Below are 17,149 nucleotides of genomic sequence, written 5' to 3' on the forward strand. Positions count from 1 at the left end.
ATACCATTGGTCTGTGGTCAGAATTCAATGTTGTTTCAATGTTAAAAAATGGTGCAACATGATGTTGAATCAACATCAGATTCCAACGTTGATTCAATGACTTATAGTTGAAAAAATAACATTGATTCAATATAGTTTCAATAACTGCTCGCTATCTGGGGAGAGCGCTATGGGTGCGGCCGGGGCCGGGATACCCCACGGCGGGGATCGGGGCTGGGCCGGAGCCGTCGCTCTGACGTTTCGAAATGCTCACTCGAGCCGAAGCCGGTGGAGAGTGCAGCCTGAAGCGTTTGCGGGGCGCTGAAAAGACATCAGCAGCGCACCGCTTGCGTGACGCACACAGCGGGAAAGCTAGCGGCTCCAGTGCGCTGCTATGCCCCGCGTCCGCAGCCGCATTGCGGCCAGAGCGCGAAGAAAGCGCCGGTGAAGAGGCGGTTCCGTGCGCATTCCGCTCACCATCCTCAGCCGCCTTATCGCGGAGCGGGAGGAGGGAGGGAGAAGGGCCCAGCCGGGTTTTGCACTTTTCGATCATGCTAACACGGGGGAGAGGAGGGACTGCTACTCTTTGGAAGATGTAACGGGCCTGACGGCCTTTATTTGCATGTTTGCTGGCAGGTGCGGGTCGAGCGGACGGGGCGCTCCGTGTCTCGGGAGCGCGGGACCGTCTGGGCTGATCGGCGCCCCGGGAGGATCGGCGGAAAGACGGTCCGGTCTGTCCAGGTGCCGAGGTGCTCCAAGGAGCGGGACGCCGCTGGTCCGCGGAGCGGCGGCGCTGCGGCGGCGGCTCACGGCGGGGCTGGAGGTGCGGGGCGAGCTGCTGCGAGCCTCGTGCTGCTGCCTCCAGGCGCTCGATGATCACCTGTATATCGGGCCCAAAAAGAGAAGAGGTGGACAGGGGGAGTCCCAGGACGCCCCGCTGGTCCCGCTCAGATAAAGAAGACAGACCAAGCCACAGGTGCCTCATGGCGAGCTGTGCGTTGGCCATGACGCGGCCTCCACTGACGGCGATGGCTCTGCACATGCGCATCAGGACTTCGGCCGTATTTTGGACCTCCACGATGTCTTCGGGGGAAAGCTGGGACTTCTCGTGGCAGATCTTGTCCACAGAGCCCAGGAGGAAGGTCATGTTATTGGCTAGGGCGAACGTCAGGTTGCCGCTAGCATAGCCACGATCCAGGAAGCTCGCCATGCGCCTGTCCCTTTCCGACGGCAGCACGGGCTTTCCGCCGGGCCAGGCGGAGGATCGGGGGAGGAGGCACAGCCGAACGGAGTCCTCAATGGCAGGCACTCCGGAGACCGGCGGCCAGCCCTCCACACAAGAATACTCACGGTAGCCCTTCACCGTACCCTTGGCGGCAAGTGGCGTACCCCAGTCCCGCTGCACGTGAGCTTGAAACGACGGCACGGCGGGACATAGGACCGCAGTCCGGGACCGAGCCCGTGACCGGGTTGCCAGCCCGAGTGCAAAATCACGCTGCACCGGCTCTGGAGGCTGTGGCGGCAGCGCGAGGCCGGTGCGCTCAGCGGCTGAAGTGAAGAGCCCCGCGAGGTGCTCCACAGGCTCGCGGGGGAGACGGGATGCGGTGGAGGCGGAGTCGAACCGAGTCGAACTCCGTGACACAGACACGCTGCTGCTGCTGCTGCTGCTGACGCTGACGCTGCCACGGATCTCGGCCCAGTCGTAGGCGGCGGCGGTGGTCTCCTCGGCGTCGTCCTCACCGGCAGGAGCCGGGGAGGTTGCGCCCATGAAGGCTGCTCGCCGCTGGCTCTCTTCGAGCGGCAGCGCGAGGCAGGCCGGGCAGGAGGTCCGCTGGCGGTGATGCTGCCAGCCAAGGCAGAGGAAGCAGAGCTCGTGACAGTCCTGTACGATGAGCGGAATGCCGCAGGAGCAGCAGGAGAACGGCCCGACGCCCGATGGCGACTGGTCCCGGGCCGGCGAATCCATTCAAGTCGAATCTTGATCCGTAGAAGAGGCTTCTAAGTCTCATGGAGATGCTGAGAAAGAAGAAGGGTTTGCTTAACGCCATCCGAGGTTATGTACCCTCGGTGTGGGGCGTGGCGCTGCGCCATCGCGTGCGGGGGATTGGTGCGTCGAGCTTTGTATAGTCTCAGTGGATTGGACAGAGATTGGAGGTGTGCCACTAGCGAAGCCCGTAGGCGGGCTAAGCACTTACGAAGTAGAACTGGTTTTCTTCCTGTTAACATGAAGTATGGAATGTTTTCAGTCCTGTTATTGTAACATCTGTTACGAATGTGAGCAGCATTTTGAACGGCATAAGACCACAATATTTTTGGTAATCTCTTCTCTCATAGTAGTCATCTTCCCATTTCAAACAGGGTCCTCCACTGTCTCTCAGCTGTACCATTTTGATGGGGAGAAAATGGGAATGATGTTTAATATCTCATACCTTTATCCCTCAAAAGTGACTGAAAGGTGTTTCCTGTGTATTCTGTCCCATTATCTGATCTGATGCATTTGACAGTCCCATATGGGGCGCAGTCTGCAAGGAACTTTTCAGTTGCTAATGTTGCATCACTCTTGTTCTTAAGGAAGTAAACTGATACTGCTCCTGAAAAATCATCTGTGAATGAAATTGTAAATTTATCTCCTTCTTCACTAGTCGGCTGGGACCTGCTAACTCTAGTCAGGAGACTTATTAACTTTTGCATGAGTTTCTCTATTTCTGCAGTTGGTGAATTCTCTTTCTGTGCAGAAACTGCAGTCTATTTTGGTATTGCCTGGGATCTTCATACCCTCCACCACATTTGGTAGTTTCAGTATATCATTTACATTACATTGTCCCAAAATCTCATGCCATGTTTTGATATCACAAGCTAAGTTCACTTTGTCACCACATGTCACTGACAGAAGCATCAGCATACTGTTCATCGTTGTTTACCGTTTTCTGGTAGTACAACCTCTCATGTTGTTCTATGCAGAAAGCTATTCCATCTTTGTTCTTGAGTTTATTTTGTCCTTTTTGGAAGATCACTTTAGCTCCACTGGCCGTGCCAGCCTTCACTGAGAAAATACTCTGAGGGTAAGTTGGTATGAACAAGGCATTTTTCAGTGTAACTGTGATATTTCTTCCTTGCAAGTCCTTCAGGGGACACCTCTGCGTCGCCCCGTTCCATCGCCACGTTGTTCATCCTGCTTCCATCAGAGAGTTCCATGTAGTGTTTCTTTGGATCAAAGGAGTCATCAAATCTTTGGAATTTGTGTCTGTCAGTTAGGATGTGTGAGGTGGCTCCACAATCAAACGTCAAACCATTTCTGTTAATGTTGTCCGGTAGGAAATCTTGGCTAACCTTGAAGACGAACGTTTGTTCTTCATCTTGGTTTTCTTGTCTTTCACATGTTTGTTTTGCATCGTGTTTTTGTTTGGTTTTTCTCCTGCATGACTCATCACTGTGTGAGGAGCTTCTGTGGTAGGTGCACCATTTTGCTGCTCCTTTCTGGTGGCAGTCTCTGGCAGTATGCCTGCGATTTCCACATCCATAGCAGGTTACTGATGATATTTTAACTTTCATCACATCGTCTGGTTTGGGTTTTGTTACACACTTTTCCATTTCTTCATAGCTTCGTAGTTTAATTTTGAATTGAGTAAACGTGAATCCTTCACTGTTCTGAGTTGTGTTAATGGCAAAAGGCTTGTATGATTCTGGAAGTCCCTTCAGGATCATAGCTATTATCAATCCATCACTGATAACCTCCTTAGCATTTCTTAGGGAAGTTTCCGCTTTCTCTGCTCGCGAATGTCATAATGATGATGCATTGGTTTTATATAGCGCTTTACAGGACACTCGGAGACAGCTGACAAGCTACTATTGTTGTCACAGCTACCCTGGGGTAGACTGACAGAAGCCAGGCTGCCAATCTGCACCATCGGCTCCTCCGGCCACCACTAACCATTCACTCTCACACTACTTTCATACTGAAGCAAGGTGGGTGAAGTGTCCCACCCAGGGACACGACAGTTTTACACCTCCGGGAGCGGGGATCGGACCGCCAACCTCCGGTTGTGAGACAACCTGCTCTACCATCTGAGCTACTGTCGCCCCAAGCTTTCTCTGCTCCGATAATATAGTCCATTACAGTTACATTAAGCTCCTTCTTTAAGGATTTAGTTCTGTGTGTAAGGCGATGATTCTGGGTTTACCCTGGCTGGCGTAATGGCTCCGTCGGATCTGCAGGGCTTTCCTGCCGTCATCCTTCTCTCATCACCAACGACAGGCTCTTGTCGTCAAGGAATTGTATTAACTCCGCGTAGCATTCTGCATTCAATTCGTCGTCTGGATCGTCAGAAAGTATTGTGTCTTTGAGGCCCATAATTTTTAAATGGCTGAGGAAATTTACTTCCTGAAGTTCGTAATTGTTATCATCCCCGTCAAAGATGAGTCTTTGCCATCTTCCTTCTGAGCGGCGTCTGGGCCCATGATCTGTTGCGTCTCCAGCTTCTGTATCCATGTTGAGGAATGATCACACGTTATATGCATTCGTTTCTGCTGTCTTTATTTCCATCTCAGCACCGGGAGAAAAACATCGGCTCCATTCAGACAGTTCCCGCGCACTCAACATTAAGGTAAAGTGTCAAGTTTCGTCACACTGGAAAACTAATATAATTTTCATCATATAACAGGGGGGAACATAAATCCAATAAAGGGTAACTCAAAAATAAAACTATGAATGAGATCAATGAACTCAATATTAGCAAAATAATGACGAGTTAATTTTATTGTTATCATGCTGCAAATAAAGCCAATCCTTTTCATTTCTGTGCAGAACTTGTGCTCACTGCTATTTTCCACTTGGTTTAAAGAAATCTTTATTTCCTCAACAGAGAACAGATTCAGGAGGAGACAGACCAGAGACCAGCAGTAAAACCACTATGCAGGGTCTGCACAGGAGAACAGAGAATACAAGTGGCTGAGACAAAAATATCTATGACACAGAAAATAACTTTGCACTGAATTTCCACAGGAATTTCACGCTGAATACTCTTAAAAAAAAAAAAATGTGTGTGTGTGTGTTCCTCATTTGAAAAAACAAAACAAAACATCTTTATTGCCAGAATAGAACCAGCAGATCAGAGAGCAGACCCAGCAGATGTCAGCAGCAGGGGCTTCTTTCTTCCTACGATGGAGGATTAGGGAGGGATATTGGCCGATCACAGATGTGTATTTCATTCAGTTTTTCATTTATGTAGGTCTTGACTCGACACAGACATTTACATCATATTTACTTCACTGTAGAGGATCTACAACAAAGAGACTTTTTGAATATGACTTATTTCATTTCGGTTATATCATTGCTTCTGCTTAGTTCTAAAGAAAACCTATTAGTGATGTTATTATTAAGTGATATCGTTAATCATGAGATGACTGATTGCCTTTGATTGAAATCACTTCCTATAAAATATGATGTGATGGCGACAGGAAGCTCCGATCATCAAGATCCAGCTGTGACTGTATGGTCACTTCATTTCACTCTGTTTGAAATAAAATACCTTCTGTTTTATCTGAACTCAGACGCACAACATTTCTGGTCGTCCAGGCTTTTTACAGCTTTTACTCTATAATGGAGTGTTTCCTGATCATTCAGGAATCACTTATAATGTAAGAAGTACAGATCTTGAGACAGAACCCTGTGGACTAAAGTCGTCCAAATAGAAGGCAGCAGATGATCAAATGGAAGAAAATGAACAGATGAAGAGTGAACCCTCAGTTTACCAGAATCAGAGTCATGATCATTGATGTTCTTTCATTTTGAAAACAGTGTGTTTTTGTGCCGTCCTGCTGTGGATTCTGTCTTTTCATTGTCTTCTAGCAGACAGACTCGTGTGCAGTAATGTTGAACATTTCCACTGAATTCCTGAAACATAGATGTTACTCTGGGTTTCTGGTTGTTGTGTCTCACTGTGGACTGGTGACTTTGTAAGTCCTTGAGGCGGATCTGGAACCTTTCCCAGCTTCAAGCAGCTCAACAGCCCTTAATGTTGGTCTTCAGAGATCTTGTGGCTCTGAATCATGGTTCACATCAGCAGAGTTTCTCATGACTGACACAGTCCAACAGTTTCAGTGTTTCATTTGTCAGACTGTTTCGACACTTCTGAAAATCTTATTTTGAAGATGGAAATTCATTTTGCATTTCCTGGATCCAGTTAACTTTTTCTACAATCTTTCACCTGGAAGTTCTCTGATTTTTTCCAACAGCTTTGGGGACCTTTAATAGTTTTGTCCTGAAAGGAAATAAAATATTAATTTAGTGTGTGTGGTTCATAATGTCAGTTTTGCTCTTTCCTGTCACTGTGGGCTGCAGAGCACAGTAGTACACAGCAGTCAGACAGCTCAAGCTTCTGGATCTTCAGAGGAACTGATTTGTCTTTGAGCTCAACATCAAATCTGTCTTTGAGGTTCTCTGCAGCATGTCCCACTGTTTTTGAGAAAACTTTCAGCATGTACTTTGGGGAACTGTTTTCTTCTTGTTTGTACCAGAACAAAGTAGGACTTGTGTAGGAGGTTTCAAAATGACACTTAAGAGTAACTGAGTCTCCTTCAGCAGCAGGGACATCTCCTGATGGCTGTATCACTTTGTCTTCTCCTTTACACTCTGGAGAAGAAGAGAACATGCAGAAAAGAGATGAATCAATGCAGATGATTGACTGAAGGAGAACAATTGGTAGCATTCAAGAGTTTGTAATAAATGTCAAGCATGATTTTTTTTTCTTTTTTCAAGGTAACAAACATCAGCATAAATGCTGGAGTGTGATTTAGTGGATCCTGAACATTCAAAGTTCTTCATGTAGAGCTCAGTGATGTGTTCAAGTGTTTGAAGAGGAAACATGTTGGCCCTTATTTATCAAACGGTAGTACGACGGTATATGGGCGTACGCCCGTCGTACGTCCATATGAAAGACGGGTTGATTATTTATCAATTTGGCCGTGATCGTTCGGAAAGATGAAATCTCACGACAGCTCTGACATCGTGTACGCAAGTTTCAGTCAGTGCGGACTTGCGGTGCAGTGCAGGAGAACCTGGCGGAGCGTGAAAATAACTATAAAGCACATCTCAAACACTCCATAAAGCAGGAGCAGCACACATTCAGTACAGATTAAAAAATAAATAAATTAAAAAATAAAATTTTGCCCTTACGGAATATCTAATAAAATTCTTCCTCGTGGGATTAATAAAGGATTTTTAACTTTCAATAAGTCCGCTTGTTCATTCTGCCACGGAGAGGAGCAGTTTTAACACGCTGCTGCTGCGGAGCAGCTTCAGACTCTCTGATCCAGCGGGGGAAACGCTGCTGTTCCTGTTCATCCCCGAAAAGATGTGTGACTTTATTTAGGTAGTTTTACACAATATTGCACTTGCGACAGAGTTACTTTGATGCGCTTGCGCCACAAGAGGATGCGGGAACAGCAGAGCCTCCACTGGGTCTGGACGGAGGAGACAGGACCTGAAGAACCGCGACTGAAATGTAAAATAAACTCTAAAGTATAGAAAATTATTTATTTAATCAGTGATGTGATGCCAGCAGCCTGGAAAATAACATATGAACTAAAGGGAGGTTAAATACAGACAGAGGACGTTTAGTCAAACATTTTATGAAAACTTCTATAGGCTAAATTGTTTTTAATTTAAGCAGCACCAGCAGCGGGTGGCACGCGCCGCCCTCGGTGGACTGAGTCCCGGGTCCTGTTTGGTCCTGTGCTGTGTCCCGTTCGGTCCGAGGTGTGTCTCGGTGGGACCGTCCCCGCTGTGGGGAGGAGACCGGGCCGTGGTGCCGCGCTGTCTGACTCTGAGACATCATAAAACAAAACAATAAAACTCTGAGCTGTACAACATGAGTCGGCTTCATTATTTGTAATATCAGGGTTAAATTAACGGATCTATAATCTGCTCAGACCTCAGCCGGTGTCCGTTCATCCAGGTGACGCTGCTCACCGCTGCCGTGAACAGCGTCCTCCAGACTGCGTTTTTCTTTTCTCCTTTAATTTCAGTTTTTTTTCTTCCAAAGAGCTCCTCCTGATTTCTCTCCACCTCAGACCTGAGAGGATCCATTTCCAGCTCCCAAAAGTTTCTTTTTTCGCCAAAATCGCTCCTTTTCCGTGTTTGACCTCACTGGGCGCGGCTTCGGAACTATGAATATTTCAGGGCGGAACATGTTAATGACGATCAAATTCAGCCGCCGCATTTATCAACACCCGATCAATCAAACGCTGAGATCGGCGAGGTACGGAAGTTTCTGTAATGCTACGCGAGCCCCGTCGTACGACGAGCTCACCGCTCAGATATACACCCGTTTGAAAGATGGATTGATAAATGAGGGCCGTTGAGTTTTGTATCTTACCGAAGAAAAGAGCAGCAAGAAGAATCCACAGTCAATGTTCCATGTGTCCAACAAGGTTTCAGTCAACAGGAGAAAGTAGCTGATGTTCAGCACTCAGTGTGACAATAGTTGTCTTCACAGCAGCTCTTCTTATTGACACAATGGTTGAACTCAGTGCAGAAGTAGAGCAGCACCTGCTGGATAATGTGGCCCTCTAGTGGAGCTCCAAAGCTGACTTGAACAGTGTGAAAAAAGTCTTCCAGCAGCTTGTCAGAGAGTCACTGACAGACTTTCAGCAGCACTTTCACTCATTCAGAGGAAGTTAAAAAAGGAGTTAAAACTTTGGAGCAAACTGGAATTCCAGTTCAAAAAACATCCACTGATTTAAGCTGCTATGTGAGCATGTGATCTCTTCACAGTATAAAGACAGAGGGTCTTAATACTCCTATTCCTTTAATATTCTGTGTAACAGTGTTGATTTGTGCTTGTTGTTCTTCACTAGTTGCTGTGTGGCTCATGACCTTTCAGGTTCTGTTCTTCTTAACATTGCTGCTATGTGTTGTTCTCTACCATCTTGATATTGTCTTGATCTTGATTTTGTTATTATATTCTCCTTGGACCAGAACCTCTTCCTCCACATGTTTGCTGTGTCTCCAACATGACTGATGACAAACTGCAAACAGGACTTCTTCTGCTTTGAATTTCAATGACTTTCTTCATGCCTCTCTTCCACACAGGTCTGATTTGTGCAGTGCAGACTGATTGTTATCCTGTGGACAGATTGTCCCAGCTGAGCTGTGTCTCTCTTCATGTCCTCCAGGGTTCCCATGGTGACAGCCAGGTTTCTCTGTTTGGACAGGAAGTCCCTCCTCCTCATCATGTCACAGTGACATATGTGAGAGCAGCAGGTTGGATCTTCATTTCCCAGCACTTGTTCCTTTTTCTGTCTGATAATGGCCAGTTATTTTACCATCAAGCTTTTATCCTGAGCAGCTCTGACATGACAGACAAGATGCTGAATGAGAAACATGAGAGACAAACTATGAATAACACTGACGGTTTGCATATTTAGATAATTTCATCCATACTGGTCTAAAATGTTGTAAAATGTGTGAAATGTCTGTAAACAGGGAACCAATTTGAATGACAAAGTCAGAAACAAATAAAATTTGCCAAATCATCAATGAATGATGTTGTACGAGATGAGCTTTACATTCCATATAAGTTTCTCACTTTGACAGTGATCAGTTTGTTGTGATTCCCCAAAGGATTTCTGACATTTCTCTGGAGAATTTCATTCTGGTGAGAAATTCCAGGTATTTTCTCTCATTCAAAGCATTTGATTAAATGTTTATGTCTCATTTATGATGATGATTGAATTGAGAGTTGTAAAACATAGGACAGTGCATTCACGAAAAAGCTGCAACTGTTTGAGGTGAGGCTGATAAGCTGCAGTTCCCTCTGTGCCCACTAGGCGTCAGTATGAAGCTGAACGCTGTTTGTGATCCTCCGGAAACAGTGAGAGAAGAAGCAGCTTTGGAGGCTGTTTGAAGCTGTGTTGTCGCGTGACTCGTTTCTCACAGAGGAAATATTTCATCTCGTGCAGCAACAATGAGTTCAGTTCAGGCTTTGAGAGAGTTTATCAAGCATCGACTAACTGCTGCTGCTGGAGAAATGTGAACAAACTGCGGTTCAGTAAGAAGTGGAAACCTCCAATCAAGTCTCACAGAACAGGTTAGTAAAAGTGTGAATGAAGACATGAATGTGAGTGGTGGAGGATTGTTGCATTTGTTTAGAAGCCAGCAGACAGAAATGAGGCTGCAGCTGCAGTTGTTGTTCAAAGTGAAACAACAGGAGTGATTTGAAAGCAGAAAGCTTCAGCATTAAACAGCATGTGTGTCAGAAAGAGTGGAAACGGTGCTTGAGCTGTTTGAAAACAGAAGAAGTGATTTATTGCCACTCAGTCTGGGCTAACATGCTAACGTTACTGTGGTTTGTGCAGCTTTTAAAGCTGGATTCTACTTTGTGTGTGAACGTGAGGCGCGGAACGTGCACGAGAGAAGCTGTGTGTCTTTGTTCCTCATTGCACGTCTGCTCCCAAACTGCAGGGGGCAGTGTATCGCAAACACACGTGTAGCACAGTGCTAAAGTAGAGTAGAGGAAGTAGCTCTTCTTCTTCTGCTGCTCAACATCAGCGGGTGATCCTGTGAATGGAGACTAGTGGAGGGAGGTGGTATAGCAGGACACAACAACTTGTTGCTCATTGAGTGTCTGAGCAACGCACGAGCAACTGGGACTGCAAGTTTAGCTTGAAATGACTTGAAGTCCTTCTTCCTGACACCACAGGAATTTGTACCCTGACAGGAGAATGAGCTTAGAAAATGTCTGCTGAAGAGGAGAGAAGAACATACAGGACTGCATTGAATTAGAAATTCAACACTGTTTTAGTGCAAGTAACATTCTTGAACCAGAAACATTTTTGTTTGTTAAAAATTGTGACAAGAAAAAAAAAATATGAAGAATCGGATGTAAAAATAACTTGTATTTGTGTTTGATTTGTACATGAGAAATCAGCTACAATCCATCTGGCTGAACATTCTCATAAAGTAGTTGGTAAATATTGAATTTTTTTGCTTTCTTTTGTCGTTCTGGGATATTTTCCAGCTTGTCAGCAACAGCAGAGCCAAATCTTGTGTTTTCAGTCTCCCTGTTGGTGGCTTTCCCCTTGTCTGTGTTTCTTATCTCTTTGAAATCAAATCTTCAGTCCTCCTCTTCAGCTCTGCTGTTTGTGATGTGCATTATGAATATTTTTGAGGAATTTTGAGGTTTGTGAAGCATAATTTTTCCTCTTTAGAATGACTGTGTGAGGAGCCATGGCTGCTAAAATTACATAATTTATCTGCATGAAGCTGCACAACCCTCACAGACGTGTCATGCATAAATCAAGCTTGACGGTACAGTTTATAATAGAGACATTCCGGAAAATCTTCTGTAACTGGCTCAGGGTTTATTAGTGTGAGAATAAAGTCTATTTACATGGAACACTGTCCATCTCCTGAATTGTTGTTCACCTTCATCACTTCACTCTGAAGCTGATGCTGCATCCAGACAGTTTTCTCATTTATTCTTTAAAGCCCACTACTGTCAGTTTTCTTGAAATTAGCAGACTTTTTGTTTGTAAATGTTTGTATCTTAAATGCAGTCTGTCCTGTCTCATCCATCCATCAGTGTAAAATCTTCCCTTCCATCACATCAATGACTTTTGTCTTGTTTCCCTCCAGAGAATCCTCAGCAACACATTGGTAAGCAGAAGACAAGCTGCAGTATGGAGCAGGAGGAACATGAAACTCCACACATTATAGAGGAGGAAGAGCTTGTTGAGGTGACTGTTCCTGATGGTGAAAGTGACAATTCCCACCACTGTTTGAGAGACTTCAGCAGCCAGAGACGAACTGCTGCTGCTGTGGAAATGTCCAGCGTGTTTGAAGAAACTGTGGTCGAGCATGAGATGGAGATTGATCGTCAGCACAGACACAGAACAGGTATGGAAACATGTGAATGAACACATGAATGTGACTGGTGGAGGCTCTGGCTGTGTTTGGTTTACGATACGATACGATACTTCTTTATTAATCCCCAATGGAGAAATTCAGGTGTCACAGTAGTACCAACAGAGAAACAATAAAAATGAGAATAAAAAGACAATACAGCAATAAAAAAAAATGAGTATATACAAATAAAATGGCAATAAAAAAAGACCAAGAAAAATGATGAATTGACATGAGGTGCAAGATGAAGTACAATAGCAGACAGGAATGTAAGTGTGATCAGCATGATGACAGTCCGTTACTTCCACTGTTATTCAAGGATAGGTTCAGTTTAAACAGTTTTCACATTGTTTTTAGAACGAAGTAGAACAATATACTCACCCACAACGGTTTTCTGATCCAAACAGTGCTTTGGGAGAATTTTTTTTTTTTTTTTTAATTTCAAGCAAAATGTAACCATAGTCACAAAGGACAAAGCCATTTTCAAACAAAAAAACCAAAATGGACGAAAACAGAAAACAAAAATTAAAGATGCCTTAAGGAGTTTGCACGTTTTATGCGAAACAGCGCCCCCTGCAGGACTTGGGTGTAATGCAGCTTAGTGAAAAACTCGTCCCTGTGACTCGCGTGCACGGAAGAGGGGGACTCCGTCTTCGCTGGTTTAGAAGCGCTCAAGTAAGATTTAAGTTTCTTTTACCTGGTGGAGTCTGTGCTGGAGCTGTGGCAGTGCTAGAAGCCAGTCTTTTCTTACTTTCTGGAAGCTCCTGCTCAGTTGTTGCTCACTAGGCATCTGGCGGAGTAATGGCGGACAAATCGAAACTCGAGGAGCCGGAGCGCGCATTACGTCATTCCTTTCAAATTCTCCCCAAAAAAATGCTGGTGCCGGACCGGCACTGCAACTTTCAAGTGACAATTTAGCGCTGTTAGAGGTACTTGTAATGAATATGTCAGGGCACATTGTACACATCATTAACAATGTGTAACATATTTATGGTGGAAAATAAGTATTTTTAAGGTTGTAAAACTCCTTAATGGACCTTTAAATCTCCTGTACCTTAAATCAGGCTGCCTGAAAGGGAGTGGGAAGAAGAAATAACTTTTGTCAACCCCACCCCTGTGCCACATTTTCTCAATCATAATGACCTTCACTGCCGCTTCTACCAACAGAAAATAACAAAATAAGCTGAATTTAGCAACTTAAACTTAATTGTGCATATGCACTTTATACCAGACATTAGGTGTTCAAGTGGTAACATTACCGTAGGTAACATAACTATAGAATTTCAACAATTTCCTACCAGCAATGGTATACATATTAAACAATACCAGCAATGGTAAATACAGTACATACCAACAATGGTAAGGGTGTTGGACATTGACACTTCCAAGACACATATAACCCTCTTTCCATATATCATATTTAAGGCGTTGGAAAAAAAACCTTAATATGACCGTAAGTACTTTCTTGTTGTAAAGGATGTATAACTTTCTGTGGCACCAAGCTGATGTGCACTATGAATCGAATTAAATCTTCAATGAAATTATTAACTTGTGTTACAATGCTCCATTGTATTATTGACACCAGGCACAGCCACTTCTATTCCCTTCATTATTACCATACACCGATCGTACAGCCACACATATACGTCTGTGAATTGAGCAGATTAAGTCAGTTTCAAAATATGCAAAAAAAAATTACTTGTTGGTGTCCTGCACTATGCATTAGAAGAGGCAAGATTTGGATACTGCTGTCAGAAGGAGATACTCTTCAAACACCAGTCCACCTCTTGCTATTCCTATGCTTGTTTGTATGTGCCGTTAATGGATTTATGTGTGCTGGACTGGCATTAAAAGGGACAGGTGGTTTAGGTGATCTGATACCAGGAGAAGGTGCACTTTGAGTCTCAGTCGCCTCCTGCTCACCCTATCCTTTTGTGCATTTATTTTATTATCATTACCTCTCAGATTATGACCGCTCTCATTCCTTGTAAAGAGCTGCTGGATGCAGCCTGGTAGCTTGTCTTTGCTGGCTTTAAACGAGAGTAGTGCAGTTTTGAGTTTTACTAGGTCCAATAATTTTAATATTTTGTTTTGCAAAAACAACTTATTGGTATGCTGGAGATAGGCTACCTTGTTTATGGTCCTCATGGCTCTCTTTTGCAACATACAGAGGGGATATAATAAGCTTTTATAATTGTTACCCCACACCTCTATTCCATATATCAAATATGGGAGAACCAAGGAACAACAGTGTGATCAATGCATTATAATCCAAATCATATTTTGCTGTATTGATTATTGAGATAGACTTTGCTACTTTTGTCTGTGAGTGTCTGATATGTGGTTTCCAGTTAAGTTTTTCATCTATTAGCATACCTAAGAATTTGTTTTCTGACACCCTTTCGATTATTTGCAAATCAATATTTATTGTTAAGTCAGAGTTAATTTTGTAATTATCAAAAAAACATTGCTTTAGTTTTGATCACATTTAAAGATGGTTTGTTTTCATCCATCCATGTTTTTAATTTACTTAGTTCTCTGTTGGTTATTGATATTAATTCTCTGTAATTATCATGGCAATAAAATATATTAGTGTCATCAGAAAAAAGTATAATTTTTAATAGTTCAGAACAATTAAATATATCATTAATATAGAGATTGAATAGTTTGTGACCCAGGATGGAACCTTGGGGCACACCGCAAGTCATGCTCAAGAGTCCAGAGCTAAAATCACCCAGTGGAATGAACTGTTTCCTGTTTGTCAAATAGCTCTCAAGCCAGCACAAATTTATATTTCTAATTTATATTTATATTTTTTATATAATTTTTCCACGAAATATTCAGGGTACCTATTCCTTATAGTATTTTTTCTGATCACACTGTTTAAGTTGTCCCATACCCTTTTTATATTATTTTTACTGTCTTCTAATTTATTTTGGTAATATTTCTTCTTGCTGCATCTTATTATACTAGTTAATTTACTTTTATGTACTTTATATTTATTTTCTGATTCCTGACTTCTCAATTTTAGGAATTTTGCATACAATGAGTTTTTCTTTTTCCAAGCGTTTTCCAAGTGTTTTGTTAGTCAGGGAGACATGGCATGCCTACTTTTAAAGGTGCGTTGCTGTACCGGACAATGCTGATTGCATAGCTTTAGGAATAGTTCTAAAAAAATGTTGTAGGCTTTGTTCACATTATTCTCACAGTAAACTATACTCCAGTCTTGTTCCATAAGTGCATGATTCAAATTGTAAATTCAGTTTGCAAATGCCTGCGATCATTGATTATAATATTTGGCCTTTTCCTCAATTTTAGGTCTTGCACTGTAAATACTGGTAGGTGGTCAGTTATATCACAAACCATTAGACTGCTTGCATTTTCAGACTTAACATTATTAGTAACTATGTTATCAATGAGAGTGGCGCGATGCGCTGTGATCCTACTTGGTTTGGTGATAATTGGATAATAGCTCATACTGTACATCACATTAATAGTTTTTTCTGTTGCACTATGACCATTAGGATTCAGCAAATAAACATAAAGTGTTATAGAAAATTCAGTTTGTTCTAATAGTACACTTCATCTTCTTTATATAAAAATCACGTTTGTTTTTAAGTGACTCAGACATGCTTATTAAAGCTTCATGAAAATGATCCATAAATAAAAAGTTGAACAAAAAGCACATTTTAGTGACTTCATGAGTCTCAAAGTGCTTTTTTTTTTTTTTAATTCCAAATTAAACATGACGCATAAATTTACATTAATGACGCATTTCCTCCACGAGGAATGTGGGCGATTTCAAACAAACCATTACTCTGCTTAAGGAACTTTTTTTTCCCCCTTTGAAAAAAACAAAAAAAAACAAAAGAACAAAAAAAACAGAACATAAAAAACAAAAACAAAACAAAAACAAAACAAAAAAACAGCAACACAAATTTCCACACGGTGTCAAAAACAATGAATAAAAGAATCATTAACAACTCAAATTGACAAGAGGGTGTTAGTCATGGAGGCAGTAAATGCTACAGTGAAGCATTTAGTAGGTATGGCAGTTCAAGTGCATGATTCTGAAGGTATGTTGATTCAAATTCCAATATGCTGTCCATGGTGCTGATATAGCCAAATGACTGTTGTGGTAAAGATTAATATTAAGTCATTGTTTACAGATAAATCCAAGGCGCTGCCCATGGTGCTGAAATAGCCAATTGACTGTTGTGGTAAAGATTAATATTAAGTCACTGTTTAGAGATAAATCCAAGGCACTGTCCATGGTGCTGAAATAGCTAATCCGCTGTTGTGGTGCTGAATGTTAGTGGGTCACTCTTTCATGATGACTCCAAGGCACTGTCCATGTTGCTGAAATAGCCAATCTACCGTTTTGGTTAGGATCAAAAGTGGGTATCTATTCATTGAGAAATTCCAATTCGCTGTCCATGGTCCTGATATAGCCACTTGAGTGTTGTGGTAAAGATTAATGTTAAGTCTCTGTTTACAGATAAATCCAAGGTGCTGCCCATGGTGATGAAACAGCCAATCCACCATAGTGATGCAGAATATCAGTAGTTCGCTCTTACATGATGATTCCAAGGCGCTGTCTATGGTGCGGAAATAGCCAGTCCACCATTGACGTGCAGATTAGCAGTTGGTCACTTTATTGGTAAAAATCCAAGACACTGTCCATGTGTGCCGAAATAGCTAATCCACCATAGTGATGCAGAATATCACTAGTTCACTCTTTCATGATGATTCCAAGGCACTGTCCATGGTGCTGAAATACCGACACCCAGCGTTTTGGTAAAGATTAACAGTGGGTCTCTATTCATTGATGAATTCCAATTTGCTGTCCATGCTGCTGATATAGCCAATTGACTGTTGTGGTAAAGTTTAACAATGGGTCGCTGTTTACCAATAAATCCAGGGCGCTGTCCATGGTGCTGAAATAGCCAATCCACCATTGACATGCAGATTAGCAGTTGGTCAGTGTATCATTCAAAATCCAAGGCGCTGTCCATGGTGCTGAAACAGCCAATCCACCATTGTGATGCAGAATATCAGTAGTTCGCTCTTACATGTTGATTCCAAGGCGCTGTCCATGGTGTTGAAATAGCCAATCCACCATTGTGATGCAGAATATCAGTAGTTCGCTCTTACATGTTGATTCCAAGGCGCTGTCCATGGTGTTGAAATAGCCAATCCACCATTGTGATGCAGAATATCAGTAGTTCGCTCTTACATGTTGATTCCAAGACACTGTCCATGGTGCTA

The 17,149-nt window shown here is 43.0% G+C and overlaps 1 protein-coding gene across 1 annotated transcript in view; it reads left to right on the forward strand.

Moving 5' to 3' along the window:
- The window catches only part of LOC115404978 (zinc finger protein 850-like), an 89,500-nt gene that overhangs the window by 24,683 nt on the left and 47,668 nt on the right, over positions 1–17,149 (forward strand). The gene's annotated exons all lie outside the window — the stretch shown is intronic.

This window comes from Salarias fasciatus, chromosome 18 (genome assembly GCF_902148845.1).
Source record: "Salarias fasciatus chromosome 18, fSalaFa1.1, whole genome shotgun sequence".
Lineage (NCBI taxonomy): Eukaryota > Metazoa > Chordata > Actinopteri > Blenniiformes > Blenniidae > Salarias > Salarias fasciatus.